General features: G+C 38.5%; 1 protein-coding gene across 5 annotated transcripts in view; it reads right to left on the bottom strand.

The window, feature by feature from the left end:
* Positions 1 to 26,670, bottom strand: part of SIPA1L1 (signal induced proliferation associated 1 like 1) — a 223,412-nt gene that overhangs the window by 151,478 nt on the left and 45,264 nt on the right. For 3 of the 5 annotated variants that reach the window (XM_030482943.1, XM_030482947.1, XM_030482944.1), the window contains exon 3: positions 3,089 to 3,185. The exons of the other annotated variants lie outside the window; for them this stretch is intronic. The gene's annotated coding sequence lies outside the window, so the exon portion shown is untranslated. The remainder of the gene's footprint in view (positions 1 to 3,088; positions 3,186 to 26,670) is intronic. 5 annotated transcript variants of the gene reach the window in all.

Below are 26,670 nucleotides of genomic sequence, written 5' to 3'. Positions count from 1 at the left end.
ACTGTTTTAAACATAAAAGAAGGTTAAAATGTACTAAGCGCTTTTTACTTCTTTTCCATTGAAGGATAATACTGTAGTTATCATTGCAATACCACAGTACAAAGACATCACAGAAGGCAGTCGCTAACTTGGGAACGTTCATGCATCAATAAGAGCATCTAATACCCCTATCCCCTTTGTTTCTCAGGTACATGCATATAAATGAAATACATACATGCACTCCTCAAGCAACACCCTTTCTTTACGAGGAGCCCAAGACTAAACACTAATTGCAGGGTTTTTTCCTAACTTTCTTCAGACTTCTCAGGGAAACAGTTTGAAATACATACCTACACAATCCTAGTAACAGAAACCCTTCATACAAATCAACTAAACCTTGGGGCAATTTCTAGGGGGTGAGAGGGAAGAAAGTAAACCTACAAAATATAAGAAAGAAACACAGCTCTCTACATCTCCTCCTGGCCATGCAGAGAAAGGGTGGGTACCCATACAGCTGCCGTCTCCCATTACGGGGCACAGCATTATGTGCTCCCATGGCGGGGCACACTCAACCACATCATGTGAAAGGGCAATGATCATTGAGGCAAAACCTTTCCCACCCCAACCAGGCCTTATTACCATGATAAATGAAGCCATAGGGCTTCAACTTGTCAACAGGAAAAGAACAATACAGATAAAACCAGCAGCTTTAACTGCTTTCCTACAAAAAAATAACTTAAGGTCAACATCAGCCACTTAAGCACAGTGAACATTCCTTCCTCTTCCCTCCCCCTGGTTCTCCTCTTTATTTTAAGTGTAGGTCAAGAAGAAAAAAGCTATCTCAGGTTAAGTTGTATTTTACAAGTTTCATTCGTTCTGTATTACCAAAAGAATGTGAGGAATCTAACAGAACTAAGTTTATGCTGCTGAGTCTTCCACATAAATATCTTTTAAATTAGATTTGGTATTTGAAACATAAGCAAAAGTCAGCTTTATTGGAGCATGTTATTATTTCTAAAAAGGCTACCTTTTAACATGGATACGCTTTACTAAAATGTTTTACTCCCAACTGTAAAATCTGCTGTTGAGTTTCAGTAAACAAGACGGGGTCTATAGGACCACTGGCTTATGAGCTCATAAACAACCAGAACTGTTACTAGTGAAACAAAATAAGTTTTAAATACAACTTTGTATAAATAGATTTGTTATCAGCTAGAATTTAATGATTTTAAAAAGTCCACTGGGAACAAAAATTGCATGTGTAATAAAAAGGAACTTACCACTTTCACTAAGTATTTCAGTGGTATAACATGGTGACATCATCACTGGCAAAATTAGTTTAATTACTGAGATATTCTTTATGGAAAATGTATGACAAAAAACCCCAACTGTAGAATCCAAATAGAGCGGGGGGGGGGGGGGGAAGGAGGGAGGAAGTATTCGCTTACTTTCCACTAATAAGTTAAATTAACAGTTGAGAGACTGCTTTTATTTCATCACTCAAGACAGCCCTTTTTCACTGTTCATGCCCCACTACGCAGTGTTTAGGATCAAAACATGTCTTGTGGGACCACAAACTTCAAAACCAAAACAAAACAGAAGTTTTGTATGGTGTGGTGGGAAAGAGATGGACACAGTTCTTTCTCCTCTATCTGTAACTTTGAGAACTACATACCAAAGAAAACCACAATAATGACTGCATGTAAAAATTGACACTAACATGCCAAGTGAAGAGGTAAGATGATTCAAGGGGAAAGCAACTAAAACAGCCTTTTCCAAGGGCTCCTCCAGATCCATGAACAAACATGTTTGTTTCCAATATATGTGTCCTCTGAAGGAAAGGTTTTGTTGCTACAATAAATCAAACCTCAGGGGCTAAGCACTCCCCTGCCAACACAACACAGCTTTGCTGACAGTATTTCAGAAGAACAGATTTAAATTGACACATTCGATACAACAACATCGTCCTGAACAACTGCAACAACTACAGGGCAGATTCTCTCAAATAAGAAACCTATTTATTTCTTTACACATCGCACACTGATGAACTGATGTTACAAGGGAGGGTTTTTTTCTTTAGTCGCAATGTTTATTATACTGTTACTTCCAGACTGGACTTCCTCTGCATCCTACACCTATAACTTTCAACATCTGTTAATAAACAGGTCATTAAAATCTGTTAAATAGAGGAGGTTGTGTTTTTACAGCCTGGCTGCAAATCAGCTTACACTGATCGAAGTTCAGATGTCAATGCTGCTCTCCCTGCACTCACCAGCAAGTATTCTGGTCACCTCCCTTCAGGCAGCAGCACTACGGCTTGCGCAACATGCAGCGTTAATTCAGGAAGCCCATTTGTCTGAAAACAAATCCATCCCTGCCCATCTTTGCAAGGCCAACACCACTGCTCCCCATCTCTCCCTCCTCTACCCAAAACCACACACTGCAGTTTTCCAACCTTCTTGAACCAGGTTATTACACATTCGCAAAGGACTTGCATTTAATACAAGGCAGAGGGGCAAGGCTGCATGGGTGGACCTGCAGCATCTCACACTTGCAGCATCCTTTTTTATCTTTTCACAAACTCCCTAAACATATATTTCTCTGTGAAAGAATAGATTATGTACTAAAAGACAGTCCTTTTCAGGAATTGGGTAGGTTCAGAATAATCATCGCTTCCTCACAACATGAGTTTAGTTTCACAAGTAGATTAAAAGAAACCACCTACAAGAACTACTGTGTTTTAGAAAATGTGACAAAACCAGGCATTCTGTCACAGCCTGAAGAGAGTCCAACCTGCTTTTACGAACACTTCTACAAATACCTAGTAGAAAGAGGGGAGGAAATATTCATCTAGGCCTCTTGTGTCTCCCTTCTGAGAAAATCTCTCACGTATAGAGGATGAATTCAGCAACAGACTGGGATACAGTCTGGCACTCGGCAGCAGCCAGCCTACCCGGGTAAACCATCCTGCTGGAGACCACCCCTTCTGTATTGTATGAAACACTGCATGCCATCAGCAGTCACAAAGCCAACACTGATTTTGTGGCAACTGGCACTACTCCAAAGGGTAACTGTCACATGGTACAGAAAGTGGAGCATGCACACTTACCTATCCAAATTCCTGAGAAGGCAGGCACACGCAGCGTTAGCAAGAACGCCTGGTGGCTGTCACGACCAGCTTCAGAGGAATCATGCCATGGTGAAATCTAGAAGCAGAAAGACCATGGGTATGAACAATATTTGAATGGGAAACAAACAGGTTAAATCTTTTTCAAAAGGGAAATGGTATTGTGGAAATTGTGCTAGTTAGAAGCCAGAAGCAACAAAGACTTATAAAACTATGAACCTATTAAGTTTATGCAGCTAACTTACTCATCTGAGACTGCTCGCATGAGAAGTTTCTTACTGTAACAATCCCACCCTTTCTTTTATCACCCTTTTTCCGAACCAAGTTATTTTCTCCCAGAACGCATTCTGCCAAACGTCTGGTTACACCTGAAAGGGGACATTTCACAATGCTGTGGCACACTTGTTTCAACATAAAGGCCAAACGCAAGGGAAAGAGGGAGGTTATTTAAGTCACTAACTACACTCCTCTAAGAAGTCCCCAAGTATAGCAAGGAAAAAAATGTTCAACACTAGTCCTTCATATTTACCAGGTCCTGTACTAAAATCTGTATTGTTTCAACATCAGCCTTAATATCTGACCTTTGTCTATTGCGACAAAAGATGACTGAAGCCCTCTAAAATTAGACTGGGCAAACATGTAACCATGGAGATTTATACTGCAGTCCCGAGAACTCTGCAGGGGCACAAACTGGAGGTAGAGCACAGACCAAGAGTGAATTTTTGTTCTCTCCTCCCACCAAGCTCAAGCATTAGAGATGTGTGGTGAATCATATCAAAAAGATGGATTAATATCCAACTCTAAATAAGGAGACTGGAGGAGAAGACCTAGATCATTTCTTCAAACCTGGTTTTCCCCAGTCCAGATCACTGCACAGCTACATAAGACTTTGTGCTGACAAGAGGCAGAGAAGGCATGGGTCAGGGTAAGCAGTCAAGGATGGCCGCTTTCAGCTGCAATGCCATCATCATAAGCTGCATGTAAAAGCATGGTACAAACCCTATTTATTCTATTATAGTGATCTCTGAAATTTGATAGGTTGATATGCAACTAATTTTTAGTCACCTATTACTACTCTCCCAACAATTTCTAGACAGAGTTGAACAAAGTTTGAATACTTGATGGCAAGAACCAAAATTCTTTAAGAAGTGCCAGACATCATTACAACAGAGCTCAAGAAAGTCATTATTGTTATCTTCCTTTAAGTAATTAAAAACAAAGCTTTCAGAGTTGGGTTTTTTAATTGCAAGTTAAGCTTAGGCTTATTGACAAAGTATTATGTGAAATTAGGACCCTGAAAAAATAAGAAGCATCATCAAAAGAGCTGCAGTACACAAAAAAAAAAAAAAAAAAAAAATCATCATCACGTGCAGCAAAAGCAGTTTCCAAAGGTTAGAGAGAACTAAATTCATGTTTAAAAAAAGGTAACATTCCAGGAAGAATTGCTTTTTACCTTTCATATTATCCACAAACTGAGCCTGTCTCTTTCAAGTAGAATCACATTCTAATTTTGGGGTAGGAAAGTTCAATTATCGTTCAGTGTAATGAAGCAAGTAAAAGGTTTAAAAATCTATCTGCTTACAATTGCTACTGACATTTTGGCAAGTCATTTGGGCAGCAGGTAAATAAATCATTTCCTCAGGTGGTGGCCTTCTGTTCAAGAAAAAATTTCCTTGCTTTCTTTCGGGTGAAATTCTTCACCTATTCAAGCATTACTAAGATGCATCATAATTCCAGCCCAGAACTCTGCATTTTCTTTGGTGTTAAATTATAGACCTGCTGTGTAAAGACAACTGTTTTTTTTTTTTTTTTTTTTGGTAAAAGATTGCCTGTGAAGCTCAATTGTGATTGGGAACGCCGCCTACACCGCAGAGAGGGTGAGAAAAAACACACTTGCAGAGCTCAAAAAACATTGGTGTAGGCGTAAAGAGGGAAGGAAGAACAAACTTTGTTCTACTGAAAAAGGCTATTTTCTTACCTCACCCTTGAAAGAGCTAAAATGTGTTACTTGAAGAGAATTCAAAGGATTGTTTGCTAGGTTCCAGATGTCAATATGCAGCACAAACAAAATGAGGAATCCTTGCAGATTCATCCCCTTGGCTTCAGAATTTGACACCTATCCAATGAATGCTTCACTTCCCCCACTTCTCTACTGCATCCTGTAAAAGCTGCTCTCACGGAGCAGCAAGTCACCTGCACATCAGCAGCCCAAAGCTTTAGAAGCCTTATATAATTAATGACATCAAGAAGTATTGAAATTGTAACCAAAGCCTTTTCAAAAAAAGGAGGGGAAAGAGAATGCTCTCTAGAAACACTACGAATAACTAGCATTTATTCTCAGCAGAATCTAACAGTATTTGAAACTGCTGAAAAAAATAACTACAAGAAGTACAGATGTTTCTTTCTCACAGTTTCTTTCTTCCCTGGCCTACACAGCCTTCAGTCCATTCATCTCCCCAGAAAAGCAAGCAAGCCTTTCAGGATGTCCTATTAACTACTCTAGATTTTCAAAAGAAAGAAGGCATGAGCATCGGTGGAAAATATCCTTCTAAGTTTTCTTTAGGAAGGCACCACCTATACACATTACACTTTCTAAACAAAGAAGTCTACATGACGTGTTCTCGTGCCATCACAAACCTATGAAAATACTTTTAATAGGTCTGTCTTTCCCTTCAAAATAAAAACAAAAGGCTGTTGACATACATGCATTTGCTGATTATTACTGTAATTACTACCAGAGGAATGAAGACAGCCAGGACAAGTTTCACCAATGAAGTTCAACAAACATGAGATGATGCATTGCAGGGAAAGAAGATGCTGCTGCTGCTATGGCACTAGACCAGCCTGCAACCTATTTGCAAACCCTACCTCGGATTGGATAGGACTCCAGCACCACATTTCCTTGAGTATTCAGGTGGGTATTTTCACAGCCCTGTGCCTAGTGGATGACTGAATTCCTGCACTCACAGTACACTGCTGCAACAGAGAACAGACTACAGAGCAGTACTCCTGAAAGGCCACCTTCAACCAAAGTTTTCACAGGGCTTTAGGTTTCATCTCCAGGCAAATATATGCTTTCACTGAAGATGCTGAATGCCAGAAACTAATAAATAACATTATTACACAGTAAACTTCATTTTTATACATCTTCTCAACTATATGATTGTTGAGCACTAATGGCTGTTACTCATACAGAAACACAGGTAGGGCAGGATTCTGAAAAACACCAAGCCAGCTGACTTGCACAAACCTATATAGCAACAAAAGCAGCACACTCAGAAGTCACAGCTAAGCTCTTAAAATTACTCTTAAAAATACAAGACACTTGCTCCTGAAGCCCACTGAGGCACAAATTCTTCTGGGTCAGAAAGGCAGATAAGGATGGAGTATCAAAGGGAAGAATAAAACTCATCGACAGTAGAACCTCCAGAGGAAAAAAAAAAAAAAAAAAAAAATCTGAAACATCAAGTATAAAATGGTGAAAAATACAGAAGCAAGAAAAGTAGTAAGGTGATGGAGAAACAAGTATCAAAAAAATAAAGGCATATAAAAGGTAGTAAGAATTGAAATCCCTTATTTTAGGAAAATTTTAGTTGTAAGTAAGAAAGTATAGAAGACTCCTACTAAACTCTGAAATTACAGCCATCTTGACTTTCACCCTGGTGAACAGTGAAATACTATTTCTGACACCTTAATAAAGCCTTTCTACATACTAATGCACATCTAATTCTAATAAACCAAAACCCTATGAAAATATTACACAACAAATGAATCACATACATAGAATTTGCATCCTAATAAAGCATATCCTTTCATGCTCGGCTTGTCAAGCTAAAGAACATTTGTGTCAAGAGTCACTGCCAGAATAATGTGATCTCTCATATCCTTCCATAAATTTCACTTTTAGGTAAAATGAAGTTTCATTTCTCCTTAGTGAGAACAGAAGAGGTCAAGGTTAGGAAGGCTGCCTTTTACCTCAGGCTCTAAGATCTCCAGTCGGACAAGAAAAAAAGACACAAGAAAAAAAACTAGAAGAGCATGGATGGCTGTCAGGGGATTCTCTCTCCTGCTGCTGACAGCAAAATTCAGAGAGAATATTTACCTTTTGCTTTTCAGATACCAAGACCTTCAAGAATTTCTCAGGGATATGTCTTAACAAGGAAGAAAACTGAACTAGTAAAACCTTTTTACCTGCTCATATCTTCTTGTAATATAGCAGTAAAGAGTCTTGAAATTGAGTTATACTTCAATTTTTGAATGGAGATTCAGCTCAGGTTGGGGGGTGCCTAGGTTCTCATTTTGCGTGTTGTTTTTTTCCTCTCATCAAGAGTAAACTAGAAGTCTGATGAAGATTTACAGCCTGATACAAATTCAAACACCTCTGACATCATAATTATAACAGTATCAATCAAAATTAGTAACATTAAATTCATTAACTACTCTGCTGCCCTGTCAACAGGAGTCAATTATTATAATTCTCAACGTTTTTCTCAAAAGGGGTGATAAAACAAAATTTCATTTAAATCCATTTGACCTGAAAAGGCTTCTTCTGATGTTCACAACATCATTTTTGTGGAGTACACCATAAATTTTCCTAGTTATTCACAACCACCATGGCTTACACCCTTCCACACTGAGGCCAGTTTTCCAGCCACACAGTGTATTACTGTAATAGTGTGTAAGTGGCTTCGTGTTTACCTTTAATATAATTGAACATCCTACAAGTGAAATACCTATACCAAGAAGATACTCTTAAGTTGAAAGAGCTTCTAATTTATGAACTAATGCTTTTGTCAAGTCCTGAAGTAACTGAAGTGAAACATCAAGGAATTTATAGAGCAGAACCATGAAAATGCGAACTTGGGCGTTATCTCTGACAACAGTAAACACTCTAAAGTAAGGAATGCAAGTACTTAAATTTGAAATGGAAAAAAACCAACAACAAATGCAAACAGTCCATTTTTTCTCCCTTACATGCAGTAGTGACCCACCCTTTTTGCTGTCCAATATTCACTCTTTAAAATTAGGTTCTCTCTTCAGATAAGTTATCCTATTGCTTTTCAGCCTAGCCTGCTTCCACAGCTAAGCAGTAAGAGAAGGATAGAATTTTCCACTGTAGGAGTTACTGCTGCCAAGTGAAGAAAAAAAAAAATGTCTATGGCAGAAAATACTGGAGGAACATGGATAAAGGGCAAATTCAGCAAAAAATTTGCAAATTCACAATTTGAAAGCTCACTACTTTTCCATTTTGCCTCCCCCACCTAATTTCAATCCATTTGTCTCCTGTTAAAAGGAATGAAAAACTGAGCCAGCATCTCAACTGACTTCTATATTTGGAATTTTAAAGCTGTTTGCCAATGGAAACAGAGGAAGCACCACAGAGAATACATTCTTGTTAGGAAGCTTTCCACTGATAAGGGTTCAAAGTGCTCTGCAGATAAGGTAAATATCATTAAATCAAATACAAAGAAAGGGAAATCAAGGCAAGTGAAAGGAGTTGTTCAAGGTCATCCAGCAGCCAAGTGGCGGTCAGAAATATTAGTCTTCCAACTTTTACCACCCATGGCAAAGAACCATTATGACTTCTCTGTATATGAAGGCTTTCATCAGCACTTTATACATATTTTCAGTTCCTCAGCGTAAACAACAATATATTAGCTAGAGAAGTTGGATGCGCAGAACAGGAAGGCAGAAAAGTGCCTAACAGCGAACAAACTAAAAGCCATGAAACACCATTACTGAACAGCATGGCATTGGTGTACACCGATCATCCAGTGGGTTTCCATTAGCATGTACTAACTTCTGTTAATGAAAACATGAAATCCCATTTCCCCAGTCTTTCACAGTATACCAGCCATTGCTTTACCTTTTACCACAAAAGGTGTTTAAGCCAGGAATACCCAGCTATAGATGTCAGTTAACTGCATATGTGCTTTGAGCACAACTTCTATAAGCCTCCAGTCCCCTTCACAGCACACCAGAAATATACACCATACACCTGCTACAAAAGGAAGCCTTACAATAAAAGTTATATCGATGTGTACTGCCCATAAAATTCATTAAAAGAGGCATTAACTACATCACTATAGTTTCAAAGTATCTGAAAGAATATGAAAAATTCCACTCTGTTGAACAGAACTTACTCGTCTTCAAAAGCTTTGAAATTATGTCAAACTGAAAATACTAATAATCTCCAAGAGTTTCACACTCCATAAATCATATCTCCTTCTATCCCCAACTCAAAATTCAACTATAATAAAAAGACAGTTCTTGAGCTAGAAAGTTTTTTGCATATGTAACCAAAACAGGCCTTCCTTCAAGGAGGAGAAAACATTCATCTATGCCACCTTTGAGATAAAGTGGAACTCATTCTGTCAATCCTACTGAAAGAGACAAAACTAATTCAAGATATTCTTTCCTGCTCCACTCAAGGTCTCCATTTTCACTGAAGCAGCTTGTTTTACACTTGCATTGTCTGGGAACCAATAATCTGCTATTCCATAAAACACAAGCACCTTACATCTTCATCCCGATTTGACTCACTTGGCAGACCTGATCATTTCCATTAGTTTCTCTACCCATTCAAGGATCTTCATGCCCTTTGCTAGGTTAAGATAAAGCTTGGAAAGGTTCATTGCCTGCTTCCCCAGGAAAATTACAAAGTATTTTGTACTCTTATCAGGAGATAGCTCATTTATCCACATTTCAAGATACACTGTTCTATATACAATATTTCACAGTTGTGATCTTGGTAACGCAACTCCTCAGGAAACAAAGAAGAAAAAAAAAAAGGCATTTTTCTGTCTCCTTAGATGGCATCAATCTTACAGCTTATGTAAAAAAAGTTTGTAAAGAATTTATTGAAAACAGGCTGTCTAGCTATTTGACCACATGTCTAAGAGCTCTGCATAACTCAAGCAATTTTACTTGTCTGTTCTGCAATTTTCCCATTAATGAAAATAATATTTACTTCACAGGGGTCAGAACGATTAATTATCATGAAGAGCTTGAATCTAAAACAGAGGATAATTTGATAAATCTCTGAGGAGAGAGGGTGAAGGAAAAACAAATTAGATTTTATACGCATTTTCAAATGAAAAAATAATTTGAGTTGCAGAGAACCAGCCACTTCTGCATTTCCAAGAATATTAGCAAAATTACACACAATAAAGAAAATTCAGTGCTAACATTATTTCTCAAGCTACATGCCCAGCCATGAACAGCAGCAGGCTCTTCAATGCCAGATTTTTATCTGAATAGACATGTTCTGGAATCTGACTTGATTCTTGCCCATTCCAAAGTTGCTGCAGTTTCACTAATGGAATGAGATGTAACATTTTGAGCTCGTTTATCTGTGAGAAGAAATGGAAGAGTTGCAGAACACTGTGAACATTTTACTTTTAATAAACCCAAATGAAAAGAGAAATGTATGAAAGTACCTGATGAATCCAGAGACTATTAATACAGCTAACTATTAAGGATTCATGAAAGTCTACTCCCAGCTTCAACTGTTCAACTCAAGGCCAGTAAAATTACCCAGCCCACATCAATGTACTACTTAATTATTCAAACGCTATTCTTAAGGTGGTCTCACTATTACAGAACCATTCATTCCCAGGCTGACCAGGTATAGCTGAGAATCTGGTCCACACATTCTTTTGTTAAAAATAATGTGATTTTGAATGTCTGGCTCTCCACACAAGGTTCTTTTATTTCTCTTATTTGTCAGTAAATATGAATTCACAAATACGCACTTTTCCTGCCTTTTTTTTAGTACAAGCAGCACTGAGAAATTAGGCTCCTTCAGGTAAGGTACTCTGGATATTTTGAAATAATTTCTGGAGGATGTTTGATAGAGAATGAAGAGTCTCAAGAAATCTAGTCACTGTCAAAGCAAGTATGGGACACACTGATGGACAGCATATTGTACAATACATGCCACGTAGGTGCAGACTGACAACAGATACATCACCTGTAGAAGTACCACGGTCTGAAGGTAAATGAGTATTCACAAGATATAGGATTGAACCCAAGGAAATCAAGGTGGTTTGTTGCTATTAATTTTGGCAGGGAGAGGGGACAAAAATAGCCTGTTTATCTGCAACTACTGCAGTTAAAGCACTTTGTAAGTAACACCCTCAGATACAGAGAAAGTACACTGTTGAACAACTCCTGTTTTTAATACCAAAAAACTTGATACCTTTATTTCTAAACAAACTGCAATTCTAGGAAAGAAACTATAATAAGAAAATTGTTAATATTGGAAATTCGATTATGAAGAAACAAAACAGCAGGGTTATCCATTCTTAATGAAGTATATGAAACTCCATGTTTCTATGTTGCAATAAATTGAGATTCTACACTTCAGTAAGTATTCATCAGTGGAAACGCACAATCTACACCTACAAGAATGTATGAAGGTCAGTAACTGCAAACCTGCAGCACCAGGCCGATACAATCAAACAGCAATTACAGAAGTTGCAGAAGCTACAAATGTTAAAGAACATAAAACTAAAAAGGGAAGCAGAACATTGACAATTAGAGAGGCCAGTAAATACTTTTTTTTTGTCCCCCCCAGGCCACAGAACCACAGTGGAGGAGGCATGACACCTCTGCAGAAGGCAACCACAATGTTTTTGGCGGCTCAGCCATAGCAGAAACACCCAACTCACCCACCACACAGAAGTACCCACTATCCACATCCGTTTCTTAATCAAATGCACTCTGTATGCTGGACACTGCCACTGAAGAGGAGAAAATTATCTATCTTACATCAGGCTAAAAAGTTCACATGTAAAAGGAGAATTATTAACAGAAGCACAAAACCTGTACACATTGCAAGTGAACTTTCTTTTTAAGCAATTTCACAATCTAAATAGCATCTTCTCCTGTAGTCCATTTGAGTCATTGTCCATCAGTCAAGAATATACAGGAACAAAACAATTCTTCACCTGCTTCTCTGTATCCTTTAGGGCAGAACATGACTACTCTTCTAAATAAAAGCCTTGAGAAAAGCCTGTTACAGTGATTCATTCAAATAAACATGCCAGCATAGGTTTACATTCCATCAGTTGAATGTAAAAATAAGTAGTGACTATAAATCCTGAGGGGGAAAAAAAAAAAAAAATAACACATCGTTGTTTAGTTTTTCATAAAAATACTTGTCCATTCATATCAGACAACTGAAACATGGCACACCCCAGTGAGCTATCATAACAGGAGAGCTAAAAATCAGCACTGTTAGGAAGAAGTTATGGACTCCACATGACATGTCATTCCTTTGAATACATAGATACAGGAACATGTCTTAGGCCAAAAAAAATTTATTACCTTCCATTAAATAAGAACAAACCCAGAGACAAGTAATCATTCTGAGATACTGTCCACATTATTCCTATCTATGAAGCTTGGCTGCATGCCTGCAGTGAAACCCAACAAGCTTTACTTAGTTTTTTTCAATTTTTCAATTTCAAGATTAACTTTAAAATGCACTGTCTTGAGAACACATGGACAAAGCTTCAAAGTGTTTCACAAGGAGGAAAATACTCCACAGAAAAGACTGTCTCAGCTGTATTGTGGCGATGTGAATTACTTAAGAGCAGATAATCTTTTCATTCCTCCATACGTTTGGAGACCAACTTTTAAAATCTATAGAGTTGTTACATGATGACACTGACAGTGTCTACAAAGAGCCTAAGACAGGGCTTATGTTATTTTTACCCAACCCTAACAATATGACAGCGTCATTACTACAAATGCATGATGGTTTGCTTCCAATGGGATTAGGAAAAGCATGGGAAAGAAAACATTACTAATGTATCACATGGAATTCAAACAATCTAGCACACGAACATGAGGCACAAGCACAAATTTAACAAATCCTACTTATAAGAAAAACAAATCCAGACATACCATAAGTGGAAACTGATTTCAGAAAAATCCTATTAAGGCCAAAAGGGCCAGTCAAATGCACTATATAGCACGTACATGTGTGCTGGTGGGGGAGAGCTCTCTTCCCCCGCTTCTTTGGAAGTGTTGGCTTTCAGCAGGATTGATCCCTCACTTCAGCCCACCCTGCAGCTGCACACATCTGCAAGTGGAGGAGGCAGGAAGGAGCAGCCAAGCTTGAGCAGGGGGGAGGACAAAAACAAGATACATCCTTCCAGGTGCTGCATGGGCTCATGGCATGGTGTGGCCTCACTGCTGCACCCTGAGCTTCCACAGAGAAGAAGTCTCAGTTCTACTCAGAAAATACAGATCCTGTCCAATACTGCTATTACCGAGAGCTGAGCTCAGACACCAGCACCAAGTCTCATCCCATTGGCTTTAGTAGTTACCCCCAACAATTATTCATTGCTTTGAGGAAAAAAACACCTGAACTTCAGCTGAAATACTAGTTTTATCAGGTACAAGCAAGCTTAAAATCTTCCAATAAACTCAAAAGTTAGGTTTGGACATAGTTTGACTCTTATTCCAAGAGACTCGGCAGAAGCATTTGAAAAAACCGCAGCAGATCTAGTTGCCACACATGGCACAGTTTCTGGTTTTAGCATGACTGATGTAAGGGGAATTGAAGATGAGCTTCCACAATCCTGGTGTCCTATAGATAGGAGACAAACCAAATAAGCCCAAACTGGTGCACTGTGTTAATGGATCTTCTCCTGACCTATGACAACTAATCTCGTAATTTATAGGTAAAAGTGCTCTGCTGAACTAGTTTTTAAGAAAGCTTACAAATGGTTATCTAGCAATTACACACAAGAACAATGTGCTGCCCAGTTTCAAATGCTTGGAGAACACAGCATTATTGGCATGTTCTATCAAAATGTGTTTGAAATCTAGAATAAAGAGATCCACCAGCCCATATATCACTTCAATGTTTGGGTACGGAATAATTAGCAGTTGTAGCTTTGATTTGGTAAACAGGTCTTTTCTTGACAAGGGAAGGTTTCCAAATCTAACAAGATGTATCTCTATGCTATTTCAGAGAGTACCACATACTTTGTAAGAGGATGACCTGAAAGGATTTCATCACCAGGGTCTCAACCACCTCAACCACAAAAAGCCAAAGTGTTAGGAAAATAACACTCCACTGCACAGGGAAGACACCACATAGCAAACCCATTCTGAGCACAAGGTTGCAATCACCATGTTCATATAGCACTTTAAGATACACAGATTTTTAACACATTTCTAAGAATTTTACAAACATTATCTCTAGATAGATTGGTTGCACACTGCATATGCAAGATAGCTGTTAAGATACCCTAGCAAAGCTGTCAATAGTAACACAAAGTTTACTCCACAGAAGAAGGACTCCTATCACACTGCTCACTCAGTTCTTCTTTTTACAGTGCCAGGGTCTCGATTTATGGTCACAGATTACTTTCAAACACAAAAATTCCTTGATCATACGTATTCCTCACACGTCCCTGGCTCTCTGATATATTTTGGTATCAGTGAAGCACAAGTAAGTGTTCCTTCCCTTATATCTAGACTCAACACATGAAAAACTTCTATCGCCAACCTCACCTGAAAAACCACCTGCTGCTTGCGTGCACTTCTCCAGAGTGGAAGTGTTTACTTTTACCCAAAAGAATGCTCCTTGTGATCCCTGCACCAAGCAGCAGGCTGCAAACATGGTTTTGCTGAGGAGAAGGTGGAAACAGCAACACTGCACAACATCTGAAGGAAAACTACTTTCACTAAACCATGCTGCTAGGATATCATGTGCTCACAGATTCAGTGCTCTGCTGCTCTTCTCACTCAAGCATGTTACTTAGTTTTGTGTTATACAAGTTACAGAAAATAAGTCTTAATATGTTGCAAATCAAAACTAACTGTGCACAGTAATTAGAGGAAAACTATTAGAGCCCATGCAAAAGGATCATTTCAGGAAAAAGAAATATCTGTATTTACAAACATCAGACGTAAATAAAGAACATCAATGTAACGAAAACAAAATAGCCCTTCAAAATGAAGGTAACTTAACAACAAAAAACCCTCGAGGTGAGCGATGTCGCCACTCAAGTCTTAAAACCCTTCCTCCCTGCAGCAGGCCGGGAGAGGAAGCACCAGAGACACCTGCGAGACCTTACCCTCACAAAGCAAAACTAAAGCAAACTATTCGAAGTCAGTTCACACCTAGAAAAAAACATGCCGAGTGTAATGGAAGACTCATTCACATTCACTAATTTGCCAACAATAGTGCCTAGATCTGGAAGGAAAGGGAAAGAAACGGGAGAACAGCACGATGCCAAACCCCTTACTTGAATAAATTACTGGCTAAAGCCTGCTTTCTTTTTTCAGGTTTTTTTGTGGACTTGAAGTTTACAAATATGTCCTTATACTTGAGAAATACAACCTAAAGCTTTCCAAAAATTTACCTTTAGCTACAGTTGTTAGTATTTTCTTAATCATGCTTACATTCACAGCACAAATACCACACTGCAGGACTCACAAAGGGATTTTTTTTTTTTTTTTTTGCAGCTGTATTTTTGTTAGGTTCATTTCACAAACCATCTGTTTCTCAGAAAAATACATACATGATGGCATATCTGCCTGAAAACAAGCTCTCAAGTAAAAAATTCTACCTTCTTCCTTCTTCCTTTCAGGCCTTAGTTGGCAGATGGTCAAGAGGATGTTTATAGTAATAGAGGATGTTTATCAACCAACCTTCATAGGTTAAAGAGCCTGGTACCTTAATAAAAACATCTGACAATGCCTTTTAGCACTCAAAGTACTGAACGTGTAATGCATTCAAATAACTGTATTAAAAAAATACTTGGAAAATACTGCTCTCAAACTCACATCTGCAAAGCTGCCTTCTTACACTACATTGGTCTAAATGCCCAAAATACAACCGTCACTCAACTCCTGTCATAGTTAAGCTCACTTTAATTTAGCGTAAGTCTCAACACCACACATGAAGTAAACAGTCCCCAGTAACCTACGGGTTTGAGAATAAAATACTTATGAACTCCTGGTAGTCTTCATATTGCAATTTTGATTAAACATCCTTATTCTTTTCAAGACAAAGTGAAAGTCTGGTAAACTTATTAACCAGGTCACAGTCAGACTTTGCATAATCTTTATGATGCTAAACAAATAAAAACAAACAAAACCAAAAGTTGCACTAGCATACTGGCTTTGAACGGGTTACAGAAGACCGTGTTGTTCAAGTTTACAGGCAAGGACTAACCCACATTCTACAAATAACTTTCTTACTGGTGTCGTCAAGCATTCCTCCCTATTGCCCTTTTGTGAAACATTACACCATTTCAGAGAGTCACAACCAAGCTAGGCAAGCTGAGGGTCAGAGGGTCTCTCACTGGGCGTACTCAGCTCTCTCAGGGTCCCCCCAGGGCAGCCAACCCACAGCCCAGTACCATACACAAGGTAATTGTCACTGCTATGGAATCATACTCCATTTTGTGCTACTGCATTTTAACACGATTGCAGCTAGTCCTCCAACTACTCACAACTGGAAAGGGATCATCTTAAATAAAACACACCCAGCACCACCACCCCACACCATCTCCCCCTAAAACACATCACCAAAAACACATCTACCCACCATGCACTAAGGCCTGACTGCCCAAAGGGATACACTTGCTTGAGAAAGCACTCTGACACATACATCCAAAAGACTCACAAAATCCTACCTTTGCCCTTCAGGGTTAAGCTGTCAGAGGGCAGTTCCAGCTTATGTTAGCCTGGAGGAAGCAGGAACTGCAGAGGACAGGAGTCTTGGCTTTTCTCACTCTCAGCCTTTTCATTTGCTGTCACCAAAAGCCAGCTGGTAACATGGTGAACCAGATCAAGGAGGCCAACTAAACTAGAACCTGAAATGTCTTCTTTGGCAGGTTACTTTTAACAAAAAGCTATTTCCATTCAAGTTTGCTGAATGGCTACCAGAATGCCAATGACAGGAAGAGGCTACACAGGAAAGCACAGAGAAATAGACGACCACCGTTTTTGTCAGTAACCGAGCTCATTCAGGATGGGTTAAAATTACCCAGGGAGCTACAGCATTAATCATCTACATTTCCACAAGCCATCTTCCAAAGCTTCTGCTTCTGTTGAGCATTTTTATTATCTTATGCCCAACACCGCCTAAACCAGGAAATCGTGTTTTCAAACAAGATCCTCTTCCATCACACCACCAGGTACACCAGGGCCTAATCCAGCACACCCAACACACAGCCATTAAACCACTGCCCAATAAAAGTACATCTCACACAGATGAAGAGGATTATAATCCACATGAAACAATTAATACAGACACTGCTAGTTAAAACTTCAGGAAAGGGGTGGTAGTACCCATGATACAGGGTAAGCAAGCATTTCTCAGATTTGAGACAGTGCAATTGATGCCCTCCATGCACTTTTTTCTTTATATCAGTAGATCTGAACTAAGACTTACTATGCATTGAGCTGACCATTCACAAAGTGACTGCTCTCAAAACTGTCTGCCTTCACCTTTAAAAGATGTTAAACTATATTTTAGCTCCTGAAAACACCCCAATATTAATTCATGAAATATTTTTGACCATTTTCGTATTAAATTATATTAATACACATCTAAAAAGAAACTCCTAAATAACTGCTGAAGTTCTAAAAATACTAATTGTAAGTACCTAATATTTTCCTGTAGGAAAATATTAAAAACAAATTCATGTTTTTAAGGATTTTTAATTGTCTGTGACCTAGGAAGGATAACTAGTATACTTCTCACTGAGTATCATCCTTACTGATTGAAATACCTGTAATTTCCCTGTAGACCGAAGCAGATCTTATCAAATGACAACTATGCCCTGAAGAGGCCATAAATTAATCATGATATGCAGTGACTTGATACCATATGGGCGGAATGAAGGTGGAAAAAGAATACACATGATGTCAATGAATTGCAATTTGCTTCTGAATGGTGTGCTACCACCAATTTCACGAGCAACAGACAAATGAAACAGGTGACTTGAAAGCTCCCATGTGAAGATACACAGCTCAAAGTTTACATGCAAGTCACATCACATCCACGCCCTAGTACCTAGAAGACATCATTAGTTCTGAAGTTAGTGACAGCAAGTTGCATCTTTTAAAGAGTAACTTGGCTTTACAAAGGGAAGCAAATTAATCTGTAAATTTTAAGCCTTGTAATAAAAAGAACTGTGAGCGTAACTGCACTAACAAAGATACAGAAGGCCACCTAAGCAGGAGATGCACTTTATCAGGGAAACAGAAATCTGTTCCACAGATCGAACTAAGCAGCAAAATCCTAGAACTATAGGAAAATACTAAAATCATTGCAGGAAATACTAGATACAATGGACTTTGCAAGCACCACAGCTCAATGTCAGATCTCAAGAGACTACAGGAACTGAACGTATAATGTATGAATACATTCAAGCCCATAGCAGTTGGGCAAAGAAAGCAAACAGAAGTATTGTTTCTCATAAACCCGAGAGAATTGGGGATCTCCAGCAGACAACAGTAGTTAAAAAGTAAAGTTAATTTGCAACTCTATATATACTTTACTCAACATAACTAGAATTCCACATCAGCAGGCATGCCACCCTGCCTAGTTTTACACATCTGCAGCAAGTGAAAGGTTGCACTTACCCAAATTACCTCTATTTGTATGATGCTGATATTTGTGCCTCTGAAGGTTATTGCCTACCACATGCTGACCTTGCCATTACCAACCAAGCCACTGGTGGGAATAATACACTGCAAGCCAAGCAGCAATTTGGAAACATACAATAGAGGAAAGCGACAAGAAGTGCATAGTAACGATTCTGCAAATCAAACCAGTCTCCAGAGGAATGCTAGAGATTAGAGATGAAGAATTTGTACATTGTAGTGTTTCTCTAAGTACCTTTCTTTTGAACAAAGTGTCTGATCTTGCTTTCCCTCCAACTTACAGCATGCTACGTGCTGTCACTTCAAGAGGTACCCTGAACTCAGAGAAAAGAGGACAACCCTGAAAAAAAGCAGGTTAAATCGGATCAAGTTGTGAAACAGTAGATGGAGACATCTACTTGCTACGTAAGTGTGAAAACTACATCACAGGTAAGTCCTTCTGCTTCTAACAAAGTGTTCATAAAAGGTACGCCCCAAGAAACAATCATCATTAACAGATTAGATTTCCAGGTCTTGTGAGAAAGGGATAAGGGAAGAAGATTTGCACTGAACTTCTGAAACAGGCAAACAACAAGAATTACACAGCGTTCATGTGTGAATACAGATTAAAGGCTGTTGCAGGTTTTTGGCTTTTGTGGCTGGAAGAACTGGTCACTCAGCTTATGCCAGATTAAAATTAAAGCTTCAGGTACAGATAATTTCCCTGCTTTGCAATGAGGGAAGCCAGTGCCCCAAGAGGCTCAGCAGTTGCTCTGCACAGTCTCAATGATGTCTCAAAACCAGAATGGAATGCAAGGTGTTGGCAGTTCTCACACTGGCTTCCAGAAACACTACAAGTTCAGGTTATTTTTTACTTCTGAAAACTGAGGTAACAATGCTACTTAGCTCTTCACAAAATGCTACTTTAAATATAATACCCTCTCTCCTCTTCCCCCCCCCAAAAAAAACCCCACACTCATAGACCCCTGCAATACTCATGAGTAATTTTACTTATGGGGCTATTCTTCCTGAAGTCAACTGGACTGTTCATGAGTTAAGTGCCCTCATGTTGTTATAATCAGGAACTAACATCCCACCCTCAAGGCACATACCTTTTCTCTGATAAAAAATAAACTTTACATAACTTCTCCATGATCTTAAAACAAGTCAGGGGAAAAAACAAAATATCCAAAATTAAACAAATTCTTTGCCATGTTAATCTACTCATCCATTTGTCTTGCACAAGTTTATTCATTTATTCTAAGCAAACATTTAAAGGTGCCATAAAAATTATGATATTGAGGTTTGAACACAAGTATGAAGTAAAAAACATCCAACCCCCCCCAAATACCTGTAAATCAATAGACAATAGGCAAGAAAATATGCCTACCTGGCTTGAGAAAACTCTTATGAAGTTTTATTTTGCAATCCTGCTCACAGATGTTGTCTGGAGTACCTTTAACACATTCATTCATTCATTCATTCCCAATACATTGTACAAGTTACAATGTATTGTAACTTGCTTTCAACCCTAGTTAATCTTTGCTGCTGATTTAAGGTAAAATAAAATTTCTGCTAAACTGTTTGAAAACCCAACCTTTTCCTTTAACCAAACTTCCATTTGGTTAAAGGAAAGCATCTTTGCTTTGGGTCAGCCCTACGTAACTAAAATATTATAGAATATTAGGAATTTAAAACAACTTCCAGATATTCTGCTTAGGGAATTCTGCCTATTCTCAAAAGGTTGCTATTTTATAGCTAAAAATCAGATACTTTCAAGGTGACTTTTACGTTGTACTACTTACGCTGTACTAACACAATGGTATTTAGTCCCACCTGACCAGAAGTAGTATCAGAGATGCTGCTAAAAGTATATCTGCAGGACAGAGAGTCACATTCACAAAATTAACTACATCAGGTAAATAGCAATGCATAAGCGGGGTGTGCAAGGAATAAGAGATACTTATTAGCAACTGCACTGCAATGTTGTTTCTGCATTACCACTATCACGGAATATACCACGACACATTCCTCCGTACTAATGAACTCCATATAATACATATTCCCAGAACGTCCCAAATCTATATGCGGGCAAAGACTGCACAAGTTGGCTATGGAAATCTATGTGTGCTGTAGTAGGATTCAAACCAGTGAATCTACCAGAAAACATTACCTGTAAAAATACACTTTGAGCATAAAACCTCTCTTTACACTCTGCTTCTTTAAACCTAGAGCAGGAATACAAAGTCTGTTTTTACTTGAAGGCATATTTTCAATACAATGTGCTTCCAGATTTGAAATACTAAAGGAGAAATGAAATATACCTGTTTTAGCTACTTCATTTAAAGCATAAATGGAGAATTCTGTCCCAATCCTATTTTTTTTTAATATTTAAAAAAAAACAAAACCAAAACCCAACACACCCCCCCCCCAAAAAAACCAAAAAAAACCCCCAAAACAAAAAACACCCCAAAACACACACAAAAACAAAAAACCACCCCACCAAACTGTCAGGTATATTGCCTTGCTTTTCCTTTGTAGGAATGTGGGTTTGGGAAGAAAATATTAGTAAGTAAACAAATTGAAAATTTACAGAGCAGTCCAAGGCAAGTGTCACTCTGTCTAAGAAACAGTGTATGGCAGGTCTTTCACAAGAAGCTGAAATCTTCTAACTTGTTTTGCCAATATAAAATAGCTTATTTATAACTTAACTGACAAATGAAGCAAGGAACATCTCCTCACTTCCACATCCAAATATCTCCTGGCTGACCTGAGAAATCCACTCACTATACCAAGCCAAACGAGAAGTGTTCTTTATTGCTTGAAAACAACTTTCCCATGCCTCTCAAGTAAGATTAAATTTATCAATAAAAAGCTCACCCTCAGTGATGCCATGCAGCTATTGGTCCCACACGCATGCTTGGAGATAAGTACAGGTCCACTAGTGCGGCATAAGAACCGCTAATACAGCCCCACCAGGATCATAATAAAGCAGCTATTTGCTGTGGCTCATGTATGCACAGCTCCACCTCTCCCTCTTCTCTCCTAACTGGCAGCTACACCCAGCCCTGTATAAATAAAATTCAGCTGAACACCACTGTAGTTAATATTTTCAGGTTTGGGTTTGCTTTTTTGTTTTGGTTTGGTTTTTTTATCATAATTGATTCCAAGTTTTCCATTTGTAGAAGATAACTGCAGTTTCCTTTTTAGTCCTACTGTCCAGGCAGCTAAGGGTAAAAACAGGTGAACTAGGAGATGTTCTTCTATTCTAAGATAAACTAATGAAACACCATGAGTAGGAGTTATAAACCCAATACTCCCTCTGCATACACCCTGGGTGTGCCCATCACATCAGTCAGGCCTGGCACTCCCTATGGTTGCAATTCTGATCTGAAATTCAAAGGCAGATTTGTTGTGGTTGGAAGAAATGAGGCAACAGACTGCCATATTCATTTTTCTCACCTCACCCTTACAAGATTTTGGAGCCATGATGGAACTGTAGGAAGTGGTGCATGATTGCTCCCAACTGCACTGCATGAATTGTCTCTGGTGCATCCCACAAGTGGAACATGCAAGACACACTCAAACACATCTCATGTTAACTGTTTTTGTATATTCAGGCCTTGATTTTCAAATAGCCAGAATTTCACTGAAGTTACATCCTGTCAGTCAGCATGGAACCTATCCACAATAGGTTTCAAAGTAAGCAGATGAGTCACTGAAGTAATCACGTTCCTTGAGATTGCTCTGCATTTCTCATGAACAGGAAGGGAATTTGAAAAAGCAAACAGGTTAGAGAGATGAATAAATAAAACTGCCTGACCACAAATAAACCCATGCTTAGGTATCAAGTGTCTGTATTTCACTCTTCTTTTTAAAAGGAAACACATCTCTCAGAATGGAGATTTAAATGCACGTTAAAACATGACTGCTATGGTCCTAACTTGCTTTACATCAAAATACTTAAATCAGTATCTACATAAAAATTCCAGTGATCAAACCACAAAAATGCAAGTAATGGGAATAAGCCAATAGATTTGGATCGTGATAACCCAAGAAGTGGGCTAGCCAGAGCCGGAAACTAGCTTGAAACTTCAGACTCCTTCCATGCAGCATCATACTATGGATGATATTAACTCTGGTATCACTTAGGATTTGGCACCTTGTTTAACATGCATCTTAATAAAAAGACTGACTAGAACACCCTGGAACTAATATACATCATCTAAAAAAAAAAAATAAAAATAATAAAAATTAAAATTCACATTTCTTTTTCAATGACATATCTGACACTAACATGAAGGTCTACAAGAAGCCTTGACAGTAAGAACCTCACTGAAAAGAAGGAAGGATCAACAGTTTGAGAACAGCCAGATTTGGAAAGTGACAGAACACACCTCTTACAGAAGGTGGGGGAGAAAACTCAAACTGAGGATTAATACCAGACATCCCATTTTTATAAAAAGATGTATTAAACAGATAAAATTATCTACTATGTGATGAATTAACATTTAGAGATTTAATTTTTAATTACAAACAAAAACTCTCAAACTTACTGCCTGTATCCTTGGCTTCCAAAGTTATATGAATAGATGGGAACACAATGCCCAGTACTACGAGATGACATGTATCCACAAATCTATAAAATCGGGATTATGGAAACTTTTGCAATACCCCAGTTAAACAGAACACTTTAGAGCTTTGCCTCAGTTACTTGTAAAAGACAAGCTCCAGAAATGATGTAAAGGTATGATTAAACCTTCTCAGTTATAGACAGACAGGTTCTGTCATCTTGTAACCAAGGTTTGACTTGGACACCAACATCTGGTCATACAGGGGAAGTGCTCTTTCTGATTAAGTTTCAAAGTTTCAGAGCCCCATGTGTTTCCTGGACTACAACTCTCCTCTCCCCCCATAATATTAGCTAATAACTCCCTACAAACACCAACATCAAATTTACTGCCAAATTCAATACTGCTCTCCAGCTTAACAGCTTCCTTTCTCTTGGAATATCTCTTGGCAGTTACAGTTGACACGGTCAAATTTACACACTTCTGGAAGCTAGACATTCTTCATTAGTTCCCTCTGTTGCAAAGGGTAACAAGACCAAGGGCTCCAGTTTACACAGGGCGCTTGTCAACATAAATTGACAATTCAGATGGGAGTTTCAGCTTTAGGCTAAGGTTAAGAATGGCTTTTTGACAGGGTCTCAACCTTTTTGATAGTCTCAACCCGACTATTGTAAAAAACGCACAATTGGATGCATGTCAAATAATTTATTACAAGTCTTTTTTCTAACAGCAGACAACCCAAGACTGGTAGGCCTGTCTAGCCATCCGACAACAAAGTACATCCCAAAGCAAGAAGTATGTCCTACTGAAATTGGTCTCAATGAAGCACTTTGCTAAAACACAAGAAGAAAGCCAGTTATTGGGAGTTCACAGCTAGACTGCTATAGTATTCCACATTCATGGTCTCAGGCAATGTACAAGCATACTCAGACCACCAACACCAAACATGCTGCTACAGGCTGCCTAGAGAGTTTGTAGAAACTCCACCCTTGGAAATACTCAATATATTGAGTCCTGAGCCACCTGAATTCACTTCAGCCTGGCACTGGACTACACAACTTCCAGTGGTCCTTTCAGAAAGACCATTATTTTTTAACATCTTAAACATACTCAGTTTTGATTGTCCACATGGCAGAAATACATTTTCAAGCACCCAAATCTTTCTTTATACTAGCCAGACTATTAGTAAACGCACATGTAACTACACTTAATAATCCACTGGACTTTCTTCTGCCAACACTTTAAGAAATGCAATTTAGACTACAACCACCAAAACAGTTCTAAGTTTATTGCTATAGCCATTAGTTATGAGTTTTACCATATCAATGGATTTTCCTAGCTTAAACTTACTGTATTACTAGCAGATGCTTTCTTCATTAGACAGCCCTAGTATACATCACAAAAGCAAAAGCAACATTAGGTCTGATTTACATTTATAAAATTTACATTTATAAAATGTTGGACAAGAGATGAACAAAGAAAGAAAATCTAGCTCTAAGACTTCTCATTTTCAGGCTCCAGTATTCTGATTTCTATCATAACGAATTAGAAAAGCAACCATTCCTAATTATTTTTTCTCCATATTCACCATATTATAAGTTAGCATTACCAATGAAACACACATTTTGTAACATCCAGAAAGAAAAAAAGACCAAAGCTATTCCGGAAATACGACTTATGCACTTAAGTTGTATGCCAAATTTGTACTTCACTGCCAAATCACAATACTATTTCAAAATGCAAATACAAGCAAAATTCTCTCTTTGTCTTGAGGTGTACCATTTACTATGACCATATGTTTCAGCTTTAAGCTATACAAGTATTACATTCAAACTGCAAATTCATGTGAATAGCCCATCCTAGAAAGAAAAGACGTTTTGTCAGTATCTGCTCCTCCTATAAGATCAGATCAGTTCAGTTGCTGTCAAACCTGAAAGTCTTATAGGAGGAGGAGAGAGCTGACCAGTTTGTTTCCCTACTCACTAGCAACAGGAAGAAACACTGCCCATACTCCAGCTTCTGTAGGTTTCCTCCAAATAATTAAAATTTTAATTTAGCTTTAGTCCTACTGAGAAGGTCCATGCACTGTTGCACAAAAACCATATCATTACCTTGAGGTTTACACTTAAAATCAAGCATAGCTGCTTATAAAGCAAGAAAGACCTAGCCTTCTAAACAACCATTGCATTACTGAAACCTGTACTAGCATAACTCATCTCTACCTCTAGTTGCATGCTTTATGGAAAGATGCATAATTTCTGATTTACTTTTATAATATATAATTAAAAAGTGTGTGTGCATATATATCTCTCCCCCAGAATGAAAGCTTTACTCAGTAGAACAGCAAACACAGCCAGGGAGAGCGATCCAAGGCTTTTAAGTTAGGCAGAAGTATCTTGACCTCTAAAAACAAAATAGAAAGTGAAGCCATGTGACATTTTTAAAAGTATCCATTCTCAGGATCCTAAGAGCACAACCACAATGTTCTTTCTCTAAGTAGGAAGGGAAAGCCAGAAGAGAGACAGGACTGACATAATAAACATTCAGGAATAACAGTTTCAGAAGTGGGAAGCTACATGGAGGATTTTGGAAACAGTCTGAAGAGAAAATGTTCCCACATCTGTGAGTCCCAGAATGTGAGCTTGTGGCATGTCTTTGTATTTCTACTGTCTCTTCACAACAGACAGCCTGGAGAACTAGGCTCTCCAGGTTTTAGAAAACAGAAATAAAAAGTACCCTAGTAGGGGACCTCCTATATACCCAGAGAACGGCACAGCCATCCTAAAGCTTTCTTGAGCACCAAATTAATACAACCAATTCCCCTTCTAAAAACTGTCCTGTTCTGGCTGGGATAGAGTTAATTTCCTTTCTAGTAGCTGATATACTGTTGGTTTGGGTTTTATATGAGAATAATGTTGCTAACACAATGCTTTAGTAGTTGTTAAGCAGTGCTTATGCTAAGTCAAGGACTTTTCAAACTCTCATGCTCTGCCAGTGAGGAAGGGCACAGGAAGCCAGAAGGAAGCAAAAACAGGACACCTCACACAAACTGGCGAAAGGGTATTCCATACCACAACACATCATGCCCAGTATATAAACTGGGGGGAGTTACCCGGAAGAGAACAAGCACTGATCAGATCAGGCTGGGTATCAGTCAGCAGGTGGTAGGCAATTGTGTTGTGCATTACTTGGTTTTTCAGCAGTTTATTCCTCATTCCCATTTCCTTTTTACTATTATTATTTTGCTTTATTTCAATTATTAAACTGTTCTTATCACAACCCACAGGTTTTTACCTCTAATCCCCACCCCTGATTCTTCTCCCCATCGCTCTGCAGCGAGGAAGTGAGCAAGTGGCTGCATGGTACTTAGTT

Source organism: Strigops habroptila, chromosome 4 (assembly GCF_004027225.2).
Source record: "Strigops habroptila isolate Jane chromosome 4, bStrHab1.2.pri, whole genome shotgun sequence".
Taxonomy (NCBI): Eukaryota; Metazoa; Chordata; class Aves; order Psittaciformes; family Psittacidae; genus Strigops; species Strigops habroptila.
This window is presented reverse-complemented; position numbering and strand designations above follow the sequence as displayed.